General features: G+C 38.4%; 1 protein-coding gene and 1 long non-coding RNA gene across 2 annotated transcripts in view; both read left to right on the top strand.

Moving 5' to 3' along the window:
- Positions 1–21,527, top strand: part of LOC134209704 (uncharacterized) — a 65,803-nt gene continuing 44,276 nt past the window's right edge. The window contains exon 1 of the mRNA XM_062685712.1: positions 1–590. The gene's annotated coding sequence lies outside the window, so the exon portion shown is untranslated. The remainder of the gene's footprint in view (positions 591–21,527) is intronic.
- Positions 5,740–6,185, top strand: LOC134214677 (uncharacterized). Its single transcript, XR_009979873.1, has 3 exons — positions 5,740–5,756; positions 5,898–5,958; positions 6,026–6,185. It is a non-coding gene; the product is annotated as an uncharacterized LOC134214677 (long non-coding RNA).

The raw sequence follows: 21,527 nt of genomic DNA, 5'->3' as shown, positions 1-21,527 counted from the left end.
ACACAGCTGTAGTCTGTCCGTGAGGAAGGTTCTCCATTTCGCACAGGTAGCGAGCTACATGCCCAACCCAACTCATACACCGCACCGTGGGCTTTGCTTCCACAACACACATGACACTCGAGTATCTCGCCGCCGTAACAAGGCGTCGACAGTCGCACAGCTTTCGTCGTGGAAGACCCGATCAGTGTTTACCGCAGATTTGTATCGAAGTGAAGTGTCGAACAGTACTGAAGCGGCGCGAGTGCTTTCACTGCCCAGCCAAAGCACACCCCGATTGACCTTGGGGGCCAATTGCTTCGTGAACTATTTAAGATTGAGAGGCACTGATTGAGAGTGTTTCTTCGAGTGAATCGATGCTGTAATATACTTCTGCTGGGACGAAGTCGGAGCAGGCCGAGTTGCTTACGATCAATTGATCAAACAATCAACAATTAGTGAATGAAGTGATGATCTATCGGAAACAGCAATAAAATTACGTCGAAAGCGAGATTTATTTTGTTTTCGCTAATCGATCTGTTGATCTGACTCATCCTGACGTCAGCGAGGTGTTTCAATTCACCGGCGATCAGTGGCAACAACAATAACCGAATGTGAGTACCCGACGACGATGGCATTAAACGATCGTTGAATTTCAATTATTTTCCAGTACAGAGACACGGACTCAAACTCTGATTGCTAAATAAAATGTTGATTCAGTCATACCTACGGAAATGAGTTTCTGCGTTCGAGAATATCTTATCGCACGCGGTGATAAGAAAGACAATTTGTTATGTAGATAAACACGTTACACCATTTTGCTCAATTTTACAACTGACGCATGGCGTTGTTCATTTGGATACGCGTAGCTAGGTTTATTAGAAGACTAAAAGCATTTATATTTCGATATTATATTATTACATGGCACAAATAATTGTGAATAAATACCAATTCAAGTAAACATGCAAGGGCCAGGTCTCATGAGAACTGACGAATTTGTTGGTAACAGAAGCTATTGTGCGATTCATGAATCTTATACGAAAAAAAATCATAGGAATGCTGCATTAGTGTAGAAGTTCGTCTTCATTCAAAGAAAGATGATATGATGATGAGTATTTGATGTTTTTAATATTTTCAATCAATCGTCTGCTTCACTTCCCAACAACCCCAATATACTTCTGATTATTGCCGGTGCTTTACCGATGACGGCTAAATGGAAAACCCTTCACGTCCGCCAACAGAACCAACGTCGCTTCTGGTGAGGTTACGCATTCCGTTGGCTTGAACTTCGCCGCAGGAATCAAACCAGCAAATTGCGGAACGAAACAGTGCCAGCAATCCCACAATCAGAATGCAGGCAAGGGTGCAGTTACATTAGCTACAATATGGGCCATCTGGGAAGGTTCGGCTCTTATCGACGACGATGACGACGTTCAAGGGGAAGGTCGTCACGCTGTCACACTATCACCTGCATACGTATGTGCTATGAATGAGAATGGGGCTTTTATAGAGGAAGCGACAATACGACCGGGATATCGATTCAAAGTGTGCAATATGGAATAGTTTGCGGTGATTTTTTGATTAACTGTTGCGGTGAGCGGTTCAGAATGTGGTTTTGTTGCTGTTCAGAGAATAAGTAGAGGAACTGTCCCGATCTCCATCTCACTGAACATATATTCATCTAATCGCGAAACAAATAAATACAGCCACAATTTTATGGCTTCTTTTTGTCAATATGCATGCTCACTGCTGAAAAAAATCACAAAAAATAAATAAATCAAATTGCTTTCCATTGCTGTTTTTTATGGGATGAATATCGGAGCCATGAGATGAATTCCAGGAGCAGTTCCCCTAAAGTATTGTGCTGTGGTTTCCCTAGTTTTCAAGAGTTATTGAAGTTCTACATTTTCTTTATCTTATCTTTATCTTATCTTTATCTTATCTTTATCTTATCTTTATCTTATCTTTATCTTATCTTTATCTTATCTTTATCTTATCTTTATCTTATCTTTATCTTATCTTTATCTTATCTTTATCTTATCTTTATCTTATCTTTATCTTATCTTTTATCTTATCTTTATCTTATCTTTATCTTATCTTTATCTTATCTTTATCTTATCTTTATCTTATCTTTATCTTATCTTTATCTTATCTTTTTCTTTTCTTTATCTTATCTTTATCTTATCTTTATCTTATCTTTATCTTATCTTTATCTTATCTTTATCTTATCTTTATCTTATCTTTATCTTATCTTTATCTTATCTTTATCTTATCTTTATCTTATCTTTATCTTATCTTTATCTTATCTTTATCTTATCTTTATCTTATCTTTATCTTATCTTTATCTTATCTTTATCTTTATCTGATATTAAATTTTTATTAAATTATTATAAATATTAATAATATTAAATAAATTAAATATTATTTAGGATAAATTTTAAGTAATTAATTGTAAGTCAACATTGGCACCAATTGATACTCCCCAGCATGCATACAGTTAGATCAATATTAGTTATTTATATCCTTTGATCATCGATTAGTGCCAGTAACTAAACCTCTGTCATCAGTCTTCTCTCATCAGTATGACAAACAAACTAAGCACCAGAGTACATGACATCATCTCACACATCATCGTTTGTCTAGTTGTGATAAACATCATCATCGTGTTTCGGCATATTATCGTTCTGTCGCCTCGTTTTGTCCGCAAAGCTAATCGATCTGCGGTGCAATCATGGCATGGCCAACATATCACCCTGGACAAGTGCAGGCAAATTTCGTTTGTATCCATAAATAAACATCGATCCATTATCAGCCTTTCCATCAATGATGGGGCCACTATCGCAAATACTGCTTGCAGAAGGCAAATATTCTCCATTAGAGATACATTATGCTTTTCTGCCAGGGTACCCAGTAAAGACAACTTGCAAAATTATTGCAAGCGTTCTACGTTTTATCTTACTCTGGCGAGGATGTGATGGATAAATCCATAAATGACAGACTTTCCCCTTTGAGGACGGTAATTAGATTAACCACTCTACTCTGATTTTATGTATCGCAAACTGAATTTGCTCATCCCATTGGCAAAGGTGGGTGCACTCGGTGGACTTTTGTTGTGTTGTGATTCTTATCAACTATCATGCCTTTGCCATATCACGATTGTCGTGGTTTGTGTTTAGTGTTTAGAGTAGCAACTTCAGTTTCACGTTCATAGGAATGTCGTCATCCGATTTGCGACAACCAAAAGTGAGGCAATGCAGCTATCTGTGGCGGCGATGTGTTAGCATTCAACATCACTATCTAATCGAGTTGTTTTTTTCTGCAATTTATATCAATGTATCGATGCAGTAGAGTAGGGTTGTTCTGAATAAATAGAAAATAGAAATTTCGTGAAAATAGAATCCTAGAAAACCTAGATATTATTTTACATACTTAATAATGTTGCAGATCGCACAGATTTGCGCAGTGGAATATAAATGTCAATGGAACCTCAGAAACTGATCAACTGAGCATGATCTGTGACTGAGCAACAAAACCAAGAAGGAATAGATATTCACCAATCCGCCGTCAATCGCTAACGCTCGAAGGAAGCTCGTGTACTTCTCTCAATATCTCTGAGGATCGTCATTACAGTCTACCAGTCAAACATTTTCGTTTCACTTGACTCCGTACGAGACCTTGTTAGAATGCTGAACATACACACAAATCGTACAAATAGTTATTCTAGTTCGAATGATTGCATCCCATGTCATCAACGGGCATCGGCAGCTATTGAGTTATCTAAAAAAATAAAAATATATGCAACTTAAAATGAAAATCAAAATCGATTACGGAAACATTTAATTATTTGACATTTCCATGTAATCAATATTTTTCCCTGAAACAAACGCATACTTTGATCGAATATACAGGGGTTAGACAAAAAGGTTGAGATAGGTAAAATTAAGTTGAAATTCAAATCAGCATAACTATGCGTATAATAATCCGATTTTGATAAAACCAGGACCATCAGAAGCGGACACTCTTCTAGTATACTGTTCCTCTGCAAAACCTGAGATTGGTCCTTGGCCACCGGAAATGTTCCGGATTTTCCGAGGGTATGTTCAAGATGCATTTTTTCCACTGCTTGTCATTTTATGTGACGTTAACTTTCATCATGTTTTATGCTCTCTTCGAAAACTAGAACTAATATGCCGGCCAATGGTGGCTGTAGATCGAGAATCCATCTAAACTACACAGAGATACGGCCATTTCCGTAAAAACGGTAACGGGAACACGATGAAATTATAACAGATCGGAATAATGTAAATATGAGTATCTGACTTCATGGATTTGCGAGACGATGATTACAGAAACATTTCCAGAATGATAGTGTCTACTGCCACCCTTATAGCAGGTTCCATGGCCTTCCAGGAGGGACCGGTTTTGGCACCATCTGGAACGATGACGATGGATATAGGACCTTTATTAGAGATATATTTTGAGGACTGTGAGACTCTTTGTCCAATTTGTAACAGGTTCCAGAAGTTCAGCGGAAGTGACATTTGTTCAGGGTGTATGGCCAATCCCTCACTGTTTTCACGAAAATGGCCATATCTCTGCGTATACCCATCAGATTTTCGATCTGCAGCCAGCATTGGTCAGCATATTAGCTCTAGTTTCTGGGAAAAATATAAAACATGATGGCAGTAAACGTCATATAAAATGACAAGCAGCAGAAAAAATGCATTTTTAATATACCCTCGAAAAACCCGGAACACCACCGGTGGCCAAGGGCCAGTATACTAGAAGAGTTTCCGCGTCCGATGATCCCAGTATCATCAAAATCGGATCATTCTACGCAAAATTATGCTGATTTGAACTTCGACAATGTTTTGCCTATCTCAACTGGTTTGGGGTCATTTGGCCGAATGCCGTTTGGCCGAATGTCGTTTAGCCGAATGCCATTTGGCCGAAAGGGTCATTTGACCGAACGCCATCTGGCCGAATGCCGTTTGGCCGAATAGTTGAAATTCTTTGAATGAAAAACAAATAAAGAAGAAGGAATCCACGTTCTTCGTGTATGGAGGTGTCTTCTACAGGCAAACATTTGGTGTTCCCATGGGTTCCCCTCTATCGCCTGTCTTTGCAAATCTCGTAATGGAGCGTCTAGAACAGGAGAGCATACGCGCGCTACAGGAAAGGCAAGTAGTGATGAAAATATATCGTCGCTACGTGGACGATTGTTTCTGTATAGCCAAAACACAACACATAGACACAATCATCGACACGTTTAATGAGTTTCATGAAAAACTGAATTTCACGATAGAGAAGGAAGAACAACATAAACTGAAATTCTTAGACATGACACTACACAGAACAGACGGGCAAATCAAGAAAATGTGGACACCAAAACAGATGAATGGAAGGTATCTGGACTTCAATTCGGAAAGCCCATTCCAACATAAACGGAATACAGCCATTGCATTGATAGACCGCAATCAAATTAACAGACGCAACAGACAGGCACAACACCATCATAACAGTACGGCAAATTCTTAAGAAGAACCACTATCCACAATGGTTCATCGAAAAGATGCTCAAACAACGAATCCGTGCTGATGGACAACACTCTACAGCAAAACAAAGACAAAAAGGAGGAAAACAAATTTGTGTCAACACCATACATACCCTGCTTAAGTGAAAAATTATGCAAAATTCTAAAAAAGCATAACATTACACTAGCATACACGGATAAATTTAAGTAATCTATTTTGCTTACTTTTTAATATTTATCTAACTTAGTACTTTTATATTTATTGCGAATATTAAAAAATAAGCACTGGAATATTAGTTTCTAGGCTAGCTAAGATTATCGATAAAATAATCATTTTTTGGTTTATCTCTATGTGTCAAATTTGGACTTGTTCATTTTTTGATTGTAGATTGAAACCGTTGAGCAAGTGGTTATTGCAAATTTGGTGACAAAAATGTTCAGCATAAAGAGTAAGTTTGATTGATAATGTTTAAACAATAAAATACAACTTCTTTTACCAATTAATTGTTTCTATAGATCATGATGCGCAACGGCCGATTCCGGACAACATCTGCTCGAACCAGAAGAAAGCGGAAGAAAGTGAAAAAAAAACTCAAATAAAAAGACATGCAAAGAGTGATCAGCGTAGTGGATTGGATCTCAGATATCGGTATTTGCAACTTCCGTTCTTGCTCTGAACCCTGGGTTGAAATGGAAGCATCGGAATTTGCAACAAATACTTACATTGGTTTCAGGAGGCGAATCTTCTGCTCAAAAGGAAGCGATCTTTTGCCTGAACCTTTAGCCCACTTATCGGAAAGTAAATGTGTTGAAAGCCCTTGTTCTTTTTCTTGTATTTTGCTAATAAATGTGGAATAATACAAATACTAGCGTTTTATTGAATTATTTGCTCAATTCCACTAATTCTAATTTTTTGTTTTTGTTTTCTATCGGAATAAAGAACCTGTCAAAAAAGAAGCCTCGCAAATAATAAAAAGGGAATAAGCATTACGAAGGATTAAACGAAATTTAAGCATTGGAAAGCTTACCCCAAAAATAATCATTAGAATGAGTGGATAGACTGAATATGATTTTAGATTAAAGTATAATCTATTTAGATTATATATTTTTATCCGTGTACCAAACACGAAACAAAACCAAAAACACTATATTCAGCAAACTAAAAGATCCAATCCCCAAAAACAAAACCAAAAATGTTGTGTATGCGATACCATGCGGCGCTGGTGATAAAAAAGTGTATGTGGGACAAACAGGCCGCGTGTTGGAAACGAGAATCATCGAACATAGAACCAGCACAAGAAAGAAGGAGTCGAGGACGGGTTTTGCGCAACATCATTTGACAGACGGACACAATTTTGATTTCAACAACACAACTATATTGGAACAAATCGAAAACCAGGAGAGCAGGTTAATCGCGGAGGCTTTTTACATAAAGCTGATGGGCAATGACGTGACGGTAAATCTGCAACGAGAATGCGGTGGTATAGGCGAACAGGCGAACGTCCACTCGGCAGCGACGATGACGCACATGGTGCAATACACACATAGGAGCTGATAGTGTTAGGTCGAGTAAAAGGGGGGTTAGTTATTAGACCACACTGGTGGGATGTAAACGTTTTTTCAATGTAAGTGGGTGAAAAAGAAAATTGTATTTAACTAAAAGTAATTAATAAAACATTTTCGCAGATCTGATGATGGCTGAATGGAGTAAGCCGAAACGTTATTAAAAAACCCAGATTAATCCACCTAGCGGTGATGGCGCCTTTCTCGCGCATAAAGGTAATAAATGTAGCTTTTACGCTTACACCTCGATGATGTACAAGAAAGGCAAAACAGTTAAACCGTCTAATGTTATGATAGAAAATTTACACTAGTAGACGACAGATGGCGCTGCCAAAAGTTTCTCGAATTTCCTATGTTCGAATTTTGACCTTCGGACAAATTCATAGTACTATGAAACTGAACGAAGAGCATACTTACGCCTAAATGCGTGCAACACGAGCATCTTTATAGTACGATGAAACTCTTAATGGGAGCAAGCCACGGATAAACTTTCAAAATATTCATAGATGCAAGGCATTTTTCATAACACATTATGGTTCTATGTGACTATGTCTCATCACTATTTTAATATTTTCTATTTTTGCAATTTGCAATTATTATGAAATTCAATAGTGATCAACAGCGCTTTAGTCTCTGTCGGATGCAACTTGTTGCAAGAAAATCGGTTTCTATGTGAAAATTTGGCTAATGTTTTTATGGCATTTTGTGCACACACACACGCACACACACACACACGCACACACGGACAGACAGACATTTTTTCAGCTCATCGAGCTGAGTCGAATGGTATATAACACTATGGGTCTCCGGGACTTCTATCAAAAGTTCGAATTTGGAGTGAAATGATAGCCTTTCGGTACAACTTAGTTGTACGAGAAAGGCAAAACGGGAATTGTGTGTGTCGTTTTTCACCGAAAAAAATCAACAACCCAAAGATATAAAAATTCACTGTGACCAAAACCCTACTAAAAGAAGAAGGAAAGACAAAGAAGAAAGAATCAAGGAAGAAAAAAGAAGGAAAAAGGAAGAAGGAAAATGGAAGAAGGAAGAAGGTATAAGGAAGAAGGAAGAAGAAAAAAGAAAGAAGGAAGAATAAAGAAGAAGAAGGAAGAAGGAAGAAGGAAAAAGGAAGAAGGAAGAAGCAAGAAGGAAAAAGGAAGAAGGACGAAGGAAGAAGGAAGAGGGAAGAAAGAAGAAGGAAGAAGGAAGAAGGGGAAGAAGGTAGAAGGAAGAGGAAGAAGGAAAAAGGATGAAGGAAAAAGGAAGGAGGAAAAAGGAAGAAGGAAAAAGGAAGAAGATAGAAGGAGAAGGAAAAAGATAGAAAGAATAAAGAAAGAAGAAGTAAGAAGGAATAAGGAAGAAGGAAGAAAGAAGAAGGAAGAAGGAAGAAGAAAGAAGGAAGAAGGAAGAATATAGAAAATAGAAGGAAGAAGGAAGAAGGGGAAGAATGAAGAAGGAAGAAGAAAGAAGAAAGAAAGAAGAAGGAAGAAGATAAAAGAAGATAGAAGAAGAAGATAGAAGAAAGAAAGAAGAAGAAAGAAGGAAGAAGGAAGAAGTTAGGAGAAGAAGGAAGAAGGAAGTAGAAAAAGGAAACAAGAAGAAGGAAGAAGGAAGAAAGAAGAAGGAAGAAGGAAGAAAGAAGAAGGAAGAAGGAAAGAGGAAGAAGGAAGAAGGAAGAAAGAAGAAGGGAGAAGGAAGAAGGAAGAAGAAAGAAGGAAGAAGGAAGAAGGAAGAAGCAAGAAGGAAAAAGGAAGAAGGACGAAGGAAGAAGGAAGAGGGAAGAAAGAAGAAGGTAGAAGGAAGAAGAAAAAAGGAAGAAGATGGAAAGAGAAGGAAGAAGATAGAAAGAGAAGAAAGAATAAAGAAAGAAGAAGTAAGAAGGAATAAGGAAGAAGGAAGAAGGAAGGAAAAAGAAGGAAGAAGGAATAAGGAGGAAGAAAGAAGGAAGAATATAGAAGAAGAAGAAAGAAGGAAGAAGGAAGAGGGAAGAAGGAAGAAGGGGAAGAAGGAAGAAGGAAGACGGAAGAAGGAAGAAGGAAGAAAGAAGAAGGAAGAAGATAAAAGAAGATAGAAGAAGAAGGTAGAAGAAAGAAGGAAGAAGGAAGAAGAAAGAAGGAAGAAGTTAGAAGAAGAAGGAAGGAGGAATAAGGAAGTAGAAAAAAGGAAACAAGAAGAAGGATGAAGGAAGAAAGAAGAAGGAAGAAAAAAGAAGGAAGAAAGAAGAAGGAAGAAGGAACAAGGAAGAAAGAAGAAGGATGAAGAAAGAAGGATGAAGGATGAAGGAAGAAGATAGAATAAAAAGGAAGAAGGAAGAAAGAAGCAGGATGAAGGAGGATGGAAGAATGAAGAAAAAAGAAGAAAAAAGAAAGAAGAAAGAATTCCCTTTTCTAGGAAGGAAGGAAGAAGGGAAAAGAGACAAGTACAAAGGAAAAAGAAAGAAGGAAAATTGAAGAAGGAAAAGGAAGAAGAAGGAAGAAGGAAGAAGGAAAAGGAAGGAGAAGAAAAGAGGAGGAAGAAAGAAAAAGTTCTCTGTTCTCAGTTCTCCGTTCACTTTTCTCTTCACACTTTTCACATCTCCCTTCTCACATCTTACTTCTCATTACTCACGTTTCATTTCTCACTCTTCGCTACTCGTAATTTGAGGTTAATTTTTTTAAACTATTCGGCCAAACGGCATTCGGCCAAACGACCCGTTCGGCCAAACGGCATTCGACCAAATGGCGTTCGGCCAAACGGCATTCGGCCAGACGGCATTCGGCCAAATGGCCTGACACCCTCAACCTTTTTGTCTAACCCCTGTATAGCTTATACAGCTGGTATGATGTTGTACGAAGGTTCTAGATATTACAAGAACTCCAAGCATGCCTTTCATTCTTCGCGTTTCTGTAGAGAATTACCAGATATCTATACCCATTTTTTAGATATTAACAGTTGTCAAATCTGGGTATGGTAACAAAATAGATCTGAGTCAGGCGAACTCAAAATCTTAGTAACTGGGTAACTTAACCATTATCAGACATAACAACACGGCGTCGACGATGAATGCTCCGGTAGAATGTTGGTCGAATATAGTAAGAATAAGGTAACTATATGGTGAAATTTACCATGGCGGACCAATGTCAGCACGAGCCGACTTGACAGAATAAGTTTCCAAAGAAATTCCTGGAAGAAGTCTTAAAGGAATTCTTAACGGAATCAGAATAAAAAATCCCAACTAAATTTTGAAATTATTCCTGAAGAGATTTCCGGAGGATTATTCTAAGGAATCCCTTGCGGAAATTCCGAAGGAACTCTTGAAGGAAAGTCGAAAGGAATTTTTCGAAAAATTTAAAAATGTCGGAGTGTACTTCAGGGGTTCCTTTGGAAAATTCGTTTTGAAATTCCTAGAATTTTGAAAGAAATTTCTGAAAGAAATTATGAAAAAAGTGCTGGATATTCGAAGAAATGAAATTTCCAATGGAATATTTGTAGGTAGAGTTTCCATCCCGGGACATCCCGGGACAAAAAATCCCGGGATTTAGGAAAATTCGGGATTTCCCGATTCCCGGGATATTATTTTTGAAATCCCGAAAATCCCGGGATACCCGGGACAAAAAATACTGATTCATTTCCGGTTCGCAAACAGTGTAATTTTTCTTTTTACAAAAGCTATTTGTTTTGAACGCGAAACCCAACTTAGGTGATAAACTCATATCATATTTTTATACCTCCTATCAGACATGATTTTTTTCAAGTTCGTTTGTTCCCCTATATGTACCACTCAATAAAGGGCTACTGACTGATGCTTTACCCAGCAGCTAAAGCTCTCTATTGCTAATCTCCTCGCGCCGCCCAACATTGAGACAGTCTTCATGAGCTTCTTGCCACCAAAACAATTCTTGATCCAATTCATGTCCTTCCAATCGACGTTAGTACAGCAAACTTTCAAGCACATGCGCAAGTTCAAGTGGCCCGACCCCGATGCTCTGCCTAATTTTTTTTGGTGTATCGCTTCGATCAAAATCAACTCTTCTCAACAGGCTGCAATCAATTTGTCCAAATCTCGGCTTATGTCAAAATTGTATACCAATTTTAATCGCGTGATATATTAACAACATTTTCGTTAAATTATCGAGTTAACTTACGTTAAATTATCGAACTCCGATAATAATTTAGTTGATTCATCTTTATCGCAGCAAGCGATTACGTTGAACACAATTAACTTTAAAGGCGATAACGGTACTCTACCTTCCGAGAAAAACGAGAATATTATTTGCTTCTTGAAGTCGTTTTTTTTTTTTTTCGAAGGAATCGATTCAAATTTCGAATTGAATTGAGTATCAATTTGAAATCTGTATTATCTGGCCTTTCTAAAATATGAACTTTACCCCTGAACATTGAATAAAATCGTTTTTAAATAAAAAAATAAGTTTTCTAAGGAAACATCGAAAAATCCCGGGATCCCGGGATTTCCCGGGATATACGAACAAGTTCATCCCGAATCCCGGGACAACGAAAATGGCCGGGAAATGGAAACTCTATTTGTAGGATTTTGCAAATGAATTTCAAGAAGAATTCTGAGTAAAATGTTCGAAGGAGTTTACCGAAGTTTTCCTTAAGGAATTTACAAATAAATTCAGGGAGGAATTTCCGAAAAAACATCTGGAGTCATTTATGGGTCATTCCGCGCCAAGTGACCGAGAAAAAGTGAAAACTTGCAGGTGAATACTATGAATTCCAACCAAAATAGGTGTATCTACTTACTTTGAGCCTGCATTTCGAAAAAGCATTTGATGCGACCGTTTGAGCCGCCCCTCCGGCCAAACACTCCTCCCCGTTTTTGAAGATTTTTAAAAACATGCCATTTTCAATAATCAATATCTCCGCCCCTGATAAAGCTATAAAAAACGTTAGTACCAGTTTTCCGCTTGAAATTTTGTGAAGATTTAACAAAAAATACTTCAGATGCAAAGCAGTGTTGCCAACTACATTATTTTTATTAAAAAAAAATAAAAAAAAGCATTTTTCTCAAAATACGTATAATTTTTTTTTGATTTCTCAGCGGATTTGAGTTTATCAGGCAATTTCCTGTCAGGAACACTTATCGTTACAAAGTAAAATGAGCAGTTGCTGAGTTATGACAGTTTTAGTTAGGCAAACCTTCGATTTTCATTCAGCATATCGTTCAATTCGTTCTGTAAAGGTAAACAACTATGATAATGTATTTTTTGCAATTCCTGATCATAATACCTGGTTTACAGTTGTCATTTTAGTGATAAAACGGCCTACTTTTCCATACCAACAGAATGGGTGCTTTAATGACCATTATGCAACTCAAATGGGTTGCATAATATTCATTATAGCACTCATTTGGGTGCTATAATGAAAACCTACATTGGGACGGTGGTTACATGACTACATTTAGCTGAATTAGTTTGCGTGAGTTTTTGAATACTGTCCTCTAAGCGTCGCGTAATAAATGAAATAGTTTGTTAGACATAACATCTCAATTTTCCAACGGCCTTTGCATCCACCGTTTCATAGCTTAACAAGCTATGCAATTTGACACGATAAGATGGAATCTTATTGTTCTCTGCCGCAACATAATTTATTGGCATGAATGTACATGTGCAGTAAATTCGATTGTACAATTTTGGTATAGATTTATCATATTAAAGCCCATTTTTCATCATTGCAAAAAATAGCGTGTGCAACTCGTTGCAAAACTCGATTTTTTCAGCACTCGTAGTATTTATCCAACTCGGCAAGCCTCGTTGGATAAACGTACAACTCGTTCTGAAAAAATCATCTTTTTGCAACTAGTTGCACAAACTACTATTTTTTAGTTTTATTCGAATATTTTACAAAAAAAAACATATTTTTGCAGCACATAATGCTTTTGAGGCCAGTGATGCCAGATTTCAACTGAATATGTTTTAATGGTTTAAAGTATTTTTTGCAATTCCTGATCATAATACCTGGTTTACAGTTCGTCTTTGATTTATAAAACAGCCTACTTTTCCATACCAACGAAATGGGTGATTTAATGACCATTATGTAACTCAAATGGGTTGCATAAATTTCATTATAGCACTCATTTGGGTGCTGTAAGGAAAAACCAACATTAGGACGGTAGTTACATGACTGCATTTTGTTCAACTAGCTCTGCTGGTGGGCTACAAAGGTTCAGTTTCAATAGATCTTTAAACGAGGGACATGCTTTGATTCCATTAACTTCAATGAGATCAAATTTTGCTCCCGTAAACATCAGTTCGAAGTACTCGTGGATTACACATACACATGCTGTATGAGTGCCTGCTGCTCCTGCTAAAACGCATTCGGGCGGCCGATGTTCGGCGAATTTGATAAATCCAATTTCGTAAAAAAAAACATTTTTTCCTTGAAGAGAGCATATATTTCAGACAGATTCGCTAGAACCAAACGCTTCTGCTTCTGCACCTGTTTTCCTCCTTCACGCACACTTTTGTTCTATTTTTTTCCTGCCAGTTTCTTGCTTACGTCGGCCTCGCGATAGAAATCCTGAACTTTTTGTATGATTTCTTGTTGGAGGGGATTACCCCTCTTAAGATTGGGGCAGCACAAAATACCTTTTGTGTCAACGCATTTTTTTCATGTTCCTTACTAAGCGTTCTGAACACTGAAATTCGTCTGAAGATAATAAAATTTTGATAATTATGTCAGAACATAAATTTATAATCAATAAGGGGTGGTTAATAAACCACGATACATTTTCAAACCCCATCTTCTTTAATTCCTTAGTACTTTGGATTGTATTTGGATTGAATTTCAAATGATTTGGATTAGTTTTGTATTGGATTGAATTTGGATAGGATTTGGATCGGGCTTTGGATTGGATTAGATTTGAATCTGAATTGGATCAGATTTTGATTGGGTTAAGATCGGATTAGATTTAGATTGAATTTGGATCTGATTTGAATTGGATTTCTATATGATTTGACTAGTTTCTGATTTGCTTTGGTTTGAAATTGGTCTACGGATTGGATTTCGAATAGATTTTTCAATTGAATTTATATTGTTTTTGGATTGGACATGGATTTTGACGACCAGCACGGTTAAGCATTCAAATTTTCATTTGTTTTGGATACCTAAAGAAGGCTTTTTATTTCTTAAAATTTGTTGTTCTTTAGTAATTTGTTTATTAGTATTCCAAATCTAATCATTACTTATAAGATTGAAATCTAAAAGCTGGTATAGATTTTAGGACAAAAAAGGGACCCGAGTATGAATCAAGAGTTGTCTTTCACATCAATGATTATCCCGCGACTGCCCTGGGGGTCGATAAGTGTTTTTGACAAGAAATTGCCTGATAAACTCAAATCCGCTGAGAAATTTTAAAAAAATATACGTATTTTGAGATTTTTTTTTTTTTTAGAGACATAATGTAGTTGGCAACACTGCTTTGCATCTGAAATATCTTTTGTAAAATCTTCACGGTTAGAAAAAAGTACCAAATATTAGGTACTTTTCACTCAAATCAGAAGTTCAGTGTGGGAACCCAAAATTAAGTATTTTTTTCTTGAAATTAAGTAAAATTCACTTAATATTAAGTAAAATATACTTAATTTTAAATAGAAACTAACCAAAAGTTAGGTAAATTTCACTTAACTTTTGTAAACATGAGATTACTCAACGTTGGGTTCCCACACTTTAATGCCCTTGTTGAGTGGTTTTGCTCTTCATTTTATGACAACAAAACGAAGAGTGAGGGAGATGCAAGAGAAAAAAAGTACCTAAAATTGGGTACTTTTTTCTAACCGTGTACACAAAATTTCAAGCGGAAAACAAGTACTGACGTTTTTTGTAGCTTAATCAGGGGCGGAGATATCGATGATTGAAAATGGCATGTTTTTAAAAATCTTCAAAAACGGAGAGGAATGTTTGGCCGGAGCGGCGGCTCAAACGGTCGGATCAAATGCTTTTTCGAAATGTGGGCTCAAAGTAAGTAGATACACCTATTTTGGTTGGAATGCATAGTATTCACCTGCAAGTTTTCACTTTTTCTCGGTCACTTGGCGTGGAATGACCCAAATAAAATTTACTAAAGCTGCCATATCTCAGCAACGGCGCATTTTACTTTGCATCGATAAATGTTTTGGACTGGAAAAAGTCAATTAAGCTCGAATCCGTTGAGAAATCAAAGAAAAAAATATACGTATTTTGAGAAAAATGCTTTTTTTTTTATTTTGTGAGAAAAATAATATAGTTGGCAACACTGCTCAGCATTCAAAATATTTTTTCTGAAAACTTCATCAAATTTCAAGCGGAAAACTGGTATTAAACTTTCTTGTAGCTTTATCGGGGGCTGAGATATCGATATTTGAAAATAGCATGTTTTTAAAAATCTACAAAAACAGGGAGGGGTTTCTGGTCGAAGGGGCGGTTCAATCACCATGATCATATGGTTATTCAAAATAATGGACCAAAACTAATATGTGCTAGGTATTTTTCATTATTTTTAAATAGGTTAATTGCACGTGCTCGGTCACTTGGCGCGGAATGACCCTTATGGGGATTTTTATAAGGAATTCCTGGAGGATTTTGAAAATGAATTAGCATTAAAAAAAACAATATGGTTTTGGTTCAATCAATGTTAATTGCCTATGTTTCGGGTATTGGTCACCCTACATGGTCATTAATTTACTATATTCTGAAAAACTCCGATCCCGATGTGAATATGAACATTATGTGGAAGATTTTGAATCGAAAAATGTATTGGAGGTAACCACTTTCCATCGATGGGACTCGAAGCCATGACCTTCAGTACGCTAGATTGGTGTTATTAACCAACTAAGCTACGAAGGGCTTCAAGGCCGTGCGGTTAGCGGCGTCAGTCGTCTGATCCGCCCTAGTAAGGAGTAGGCCTGTGCATCGATTGGAATTTTACCGGCGGCGGCGTGATAGATTATTTTCAGTTCTTGGACATTCTTTCAAATATTATTTCGGAAGTATCTCCAGAAATTCTTTCGGAAGTTCCTCTGGGATTTCGTCCGATAGTTCCTCCAGGATTTCGTCCGAAAGCTCCTCCAGGATTTTAACCAGAAGTTTCTCCAGGACTTCGACCAGAAGTTCCTCCAGGATTTCGTCCGGAAGTTCCTCCACCATTTCGTCAGGAAGTTTCTCCAGGATGTCGTCTAGAAGTTCCTCCAAAAATTTCTCCAGAAGTTCCTCCAAGATTTCATCCGGAAGTTCCTCCAAGATTTCGACCGGCAGTTCCTCCAGGATTTCGTCCGGAGGTTCCTCCAAGATTTCGTCCAGATGTTCTTCCAGGATTTCGTCCTATAGTTCCTCCAGGATTTTGTTCGGAAATTCCTCCAGCATTTAATCCGGAAGTTCGTACAGGATTTTGTCCAGAGTTTTCTCCAGGGTTTCGTCCGGAAGTTCTTCCAGGATTTCGTCCGAAAGTTGCTCCAGATTTTCGTCTGAAAGTTCCTCCAGGATTTTATTTGGAAATTCTCCTCCAGAATTTTGTCCGGAAATTCCTCTAGGATTTAGTCCGGAAGACCTTCCAGAACTTCGTCCGAAAGCTCCTCCAGGATTTTAACCAGAAGTTTCTCCAGGACTTCAACCAGAAGTCCCTCCAGGATTTCGTCCGGAAGTTCCTCCACCATTTCGTCAGGAAGTTTCTCCAGGATTTCGCCCAGAAGTTCCTCCAGGATGTCGTCTAGAAGTTCCTCCAAAAATGTCTCCAGAAGTTCCTCCAAGATTTCGTCCGGAAGTTCCTCCAGGATTTCTTCCGGAAGTTCCTCCAAGATTTCGTCCAGAGGTTCCTTCCTCGTCCTATAGTTCCTCCAGGATTTTGTTCGGAAATTCCTCCAGCATTTAATCCGGAAGTTCGTACAGGATTTTGTCCGGAGGTTTCTCCAGGGTTTCGTCTGGAAGTTCTTCCAGGATTTTTCCGGAAATTCCTCCAAGATTTCGTCCGAAAGTAGCTCCAGATTTTCGTCTGAAATTTCCTCCAGGATTTTGTTCGGAAATTCTCCTCTAGAATTTCCTCTAGAATTTTGTCCGGAAATTCCTCTAGGATTTAGTCCGAAAGATCCTCCAGAACTTTGTCCGGAAGTTCCTCCAGGATACCGCCTGGAATTTCGTCCAGAATTTCTCCGGTAGCTCCTCCAGGTTTCCGTCCGGAAGTTCCTCCAGGAATTCCTCGGGAAGGTCCTCAAGGATTTCGTCCGGAGGTTTTTACAGAAGTTCCTCCAGGATTTAGTCCAGAAGTTCCACCAGGATTTCGTCCAAAAGTTTTTCCAGGATTTCTTCCAGAAGTTCCTCTAGGATTTTGTTCAAAAGATCCTCCAGGATTACGTCCGCAAGTTCCTCCAGGAATTTCTCCGGATGCTCCTCCAAAAATTCATCCTGAAGTTCCTCCAGGATTTCGTCCGAAAGTTTCTCCAGGGTTTCATCCAGAAGTTGCTCCGGGATTTCGTCCGGAGGTTCCTCCGGGATTTCGTCCGGAGATTCCTCCTGGATTTCGCCCGAAAGTTCCTCTATGATTTCGTCTAGAAGTTTCTCCATGATTTTGTCCGGTGGTTTCTCCAGGATTTCGTCCATAAAATCCTACTGGATTTCGTCTGGATGTCCAAAAAGTAAGCTCCACCAGTTTTTCCTCAAGGAATTTGTACTGAAATTCTCCCTGGAGGTCCTCCACAAATTCTTCATAAATTACTTCGAGGACTCTCCGGAAATTTCAATTTAACTCCTTTTGAACCTCACATAGAATTTCTAACCCAACTCCAACCCAACCCCGGGATTTTTTTCCGGAAATATCTCTGGGAGTTTTTCTTTGTATACTTATGGAAATTCAATTGCGAATTCCTCCAGAAATTAATCCGTAAATCCCTCTAGGTATTTTCCAAAAGAATCCTCCAAGAATCTTTTGTAGAATAGTTTTGAAATTCTTCAGTCATTTATTTAGAAATTCTCGAATAATGTTATTTTTATTGCTTCTAATTTGAAAACTTATTTATTCATTTGCCGTCAATCAAATGTAGACCATTTATACAATATAATCAATTTTCACATTTTTATTTGGTTCTTGAAAATAATAAATGCCTCTGTTTTCCCATGACAATCACGAAAACTATCAGTACTGAATTTCCCACAGAAACATTTACAGAAATTCCTTCCAAAAGTTGTTTATTTCACAAAAACTCCTGCCCTTCCCTTCTCGAGTTTCTACAGGAGTTTCCGCGAAAATTGATTAAAAAATACTTCTTTTAATTCATTTATAGATTTTCCAATAAATCTTCCTCCAGACGAATTTCACAATGGTTTTTTGTTGGATTATTCGAAAAAGTCCGTCCTGAAGGATTTTTGGAATTTTTGGTTCAAATCCCTATAAATTTTATAAACTTTAGGATAAATTCATAGGGGAATTTTTGATAAAATTTCTGATTAATTTCTCTCAAAAAAATTGCAAGGGTTGAAGAAAGTCCAGGATAAATTTGAAAGGAAAGCCTGGATGAACAACTGTAGAATTTTTTGGATGAATTCTTGAAATAATTTTGGATGGATTTCACAATGGGCTTCCAGAAGATATTCATGAAGGAATTACGAAAATAATTTCTGAAAAATTCATAGTGAAATTCAAGAAGTTGAAGTAATTTCAAAGGATGTTTATTAAAAACTAGTTGACCCAGCAGACGTTGTTGTTCAGCATATCAGGTAAAATCTTGATTAATACGAATCCTAATTCTAGTTTCTCACGATTTACCCAACCTGCCTTATGATGTCCGCGTGAGGAAAGATCATAAAAACACGTCGGAAACTATAACGAAGGAATGAAGGAAATCTATCAAGCCGTTTTCAAGTTATGTGGATACGAACACAATTCTGAAATAATTTCGGATCAAAACACCAAATAAAGTTTTCGTAAATAAATTTTCGCATGAATTCCTAAAAAATCCCCAAGGATTTCAAAAAAATCCGAAGCATTTGCCGAAAGTATTCCCAGTAGAGCATAAGTACTAAAACGCTGTAGAACACCTAAAAAAAAAACTGGAAAAATCAGGGAATTTTGTTTTTACAATGAAGTAGACACTTTGTTCCACTTAAATTAAGAATTTAGAATTTTGACGGAAAATGTTCAGTATTTCAACGAAAATTTTTCCGGAAGGATTTTGGATTTCTACGGAAGGTTCTTTGTATTGTCCATAAGAAATTCTTCAAAAGTTCCATTGGTAAACATTTAAGGAAAGGGTCGTCGACCAAGTCACATTTTCGACCAAATAGCTTTGGGCTAGATGGACTTCGGTCCATCAGATGTGCTTGGTCAAACTACATATTCGGCATAACAACTTTCGATCATGTGGCTTTCGGCAAAATTACTTTCTGCAAAACAACAAAAATTCTATTTCAGCGAGAAATTCTTCGGTACTTTCACGAAAAAATCTCTGAGGTTCCAACGTGATGATGTGGGGATCATTCGGGAAATTCTACGGAAATTCGACTGAATCTTCGAAATTTCTATGGAAAATTCTGCGGACTTCTTCAAATTTGAATCGGCGTGGAAAAATATAGATCAGCTACGTGACAAAATTTTAAACCGCGGCGCATATCTCACGACGCTTAAGCGGGCGAAGATAAATGCAACGATGCCTGTGAAAGACGCGAATGATCTGTAATTGACCGACCCAGCTGAAACGCCACCTCGGCATGATCTGCCTATGATCCGACGTATAACACGCGTCAATACCGAAGCTCCATCACTGCTAGAGATTCAAACAGCCATCGCAAGCATGAAATCGAATAAAGCCCCAGGGGTCGACCGCATATCTGCCGAGATGCTCAAAGCTCAGACCCCATGACATCTGCTCAACTACTGCATCGTTTATTTCGTAATATCTGGGACACCGTACTTTTCCCGGTCCAATGGATGCAATGTTTCTTAGTGAAGGTGCCAAAAAAGGGTGACCTGACTGTATGCGATAACGATGCGACTCTCCGGCGGCAGCAGGCCGGATTCCGTGCCGGAAGATCCTGTGTGGACCATATTGTCACGCTCCGCATCATTCTGGAGCAGGTCAACGAATTCCAAGAGTCCCTTTACTTGATATTCATTGACTACATCGACCGTCTCAATCACGAGAATATGTGCGGCGCCCTGAGACGCAAGGGGGTTCCTGAGAAAATTATCGGCCTCATCGAAGCACAGTACGAGGCCTTTTCGTGTAGAGTGCTCCACAATGGGGTCCTGTCCGACTCTATCCGGGTTGTAGCTGGTGTAAGGCAAGGATGTATTCTATCACCGTTACTGTTCCTCATCGAAATCGACGAGATTCTGGTAGGTGCGATTGACCGTCAACCAAATAGCGGGCTGTTATGGCAGCCTATAACCATGGAGCACCTAAACGACTTCGAATTGGCTGATGACGTTGTACTCCTCGCTCAACGGCGCTTTGACATGCAGAGTAAGCTCAACGACCTTGCCGAGCGCTCCTCTTCGGCAGGTTTAGTCATCAACGTCAACAAAACCAAACCGTTGGATGTAAACACGGTGACCCCTTCCAGTTTCACAGTAGCCGGGCAACCAGTGGAGAATGTTGACAGCTTCCAATATCTTGGTAGCCAAATGGCGTCAGACGGCGGTGCCAAGGCGCACGGATCAAGAAAGCAAGGGCTGCCTTTGCGAGTTTAAGAAACATCTGGAAAAACAGGCAGATAAGTGAACGCATCAAAATACGAATTTTCAACTCTAACGTGAAATCTGTGCTGTTATACGCTAGCGAAACATGGTGTATATCAGTGGAGAACACTCAACGGCTGCAGGTGTTCATTAACAGATGCCTGCGGCATATAATTCGGGCCTGGTGGCCTCACAACTGGATCTCAAACAAAGAGCTCCATCGTCGTTGTCACCAGAGGCCGATAGCAACAGAAATTCGGGATCGAAAGTGGGGCTGGGTTGGCCACACTCTACGTAGGAGCGGAAACGAAATCTATAAACAAGCATTAGACTGGAACCCAGCGGGACATCGCAGCAGAGGCAGACGAAGAGGCTCTTGGCGGCGAAGCCTCAATAAAGAAATAAAAGAAGTCGACCGTAATCTAACCTGGCAACAGGTTAAAGCGATAGCTGGGCAACGCTCAGGATGGAGATCTTTCAAGTCGGCCCTTTGCACCACCGGAGGTGTACAGGATTCATAAGTAAATGAATAGCAATAAAAAAAAACAGATAAATCCACCTAGCGGTGATTATGCCTTTCTCGTGCATCATAAAATTTAATTGGAAAGGTCAAAAAAGCACTTAGGGGAATAGATCGCCCGTTTTCTATCATTTTGCATGTTTTTGCAATAATTAAGACGCACTTGGACCGCACAATGGGACCGCATTCCCTGTCGGATGGTAATGCTGTCGAGTAAATCTGGTAATGCCAAGTTCCAAAAAGTGTGTCTACAAAATTTGTACACATACATACATACACGCACGAGCAGACAT

The sequence above is a fragment of the Armigeres subalbatus genome, chromosome 2 (assembly GCF_024139115.2).
Source record: "Armigeres subalbatus isolate Guangzhou_Male chromosome 2, GZ_Asu_2, whole genome shotgun sequence".
Classification (NCBI taxonomy): domain Eukaryota; kingdom Metazoa; phylum Arthropoda; class Insecta; order Diptera; family Culicidae; genus Armigeres; species Armigeres subalbatus.
Note: the sequence above shows the minus strand (reverse complement) of the source record. Positions and strands in the feature narration are given on the sequence as shown.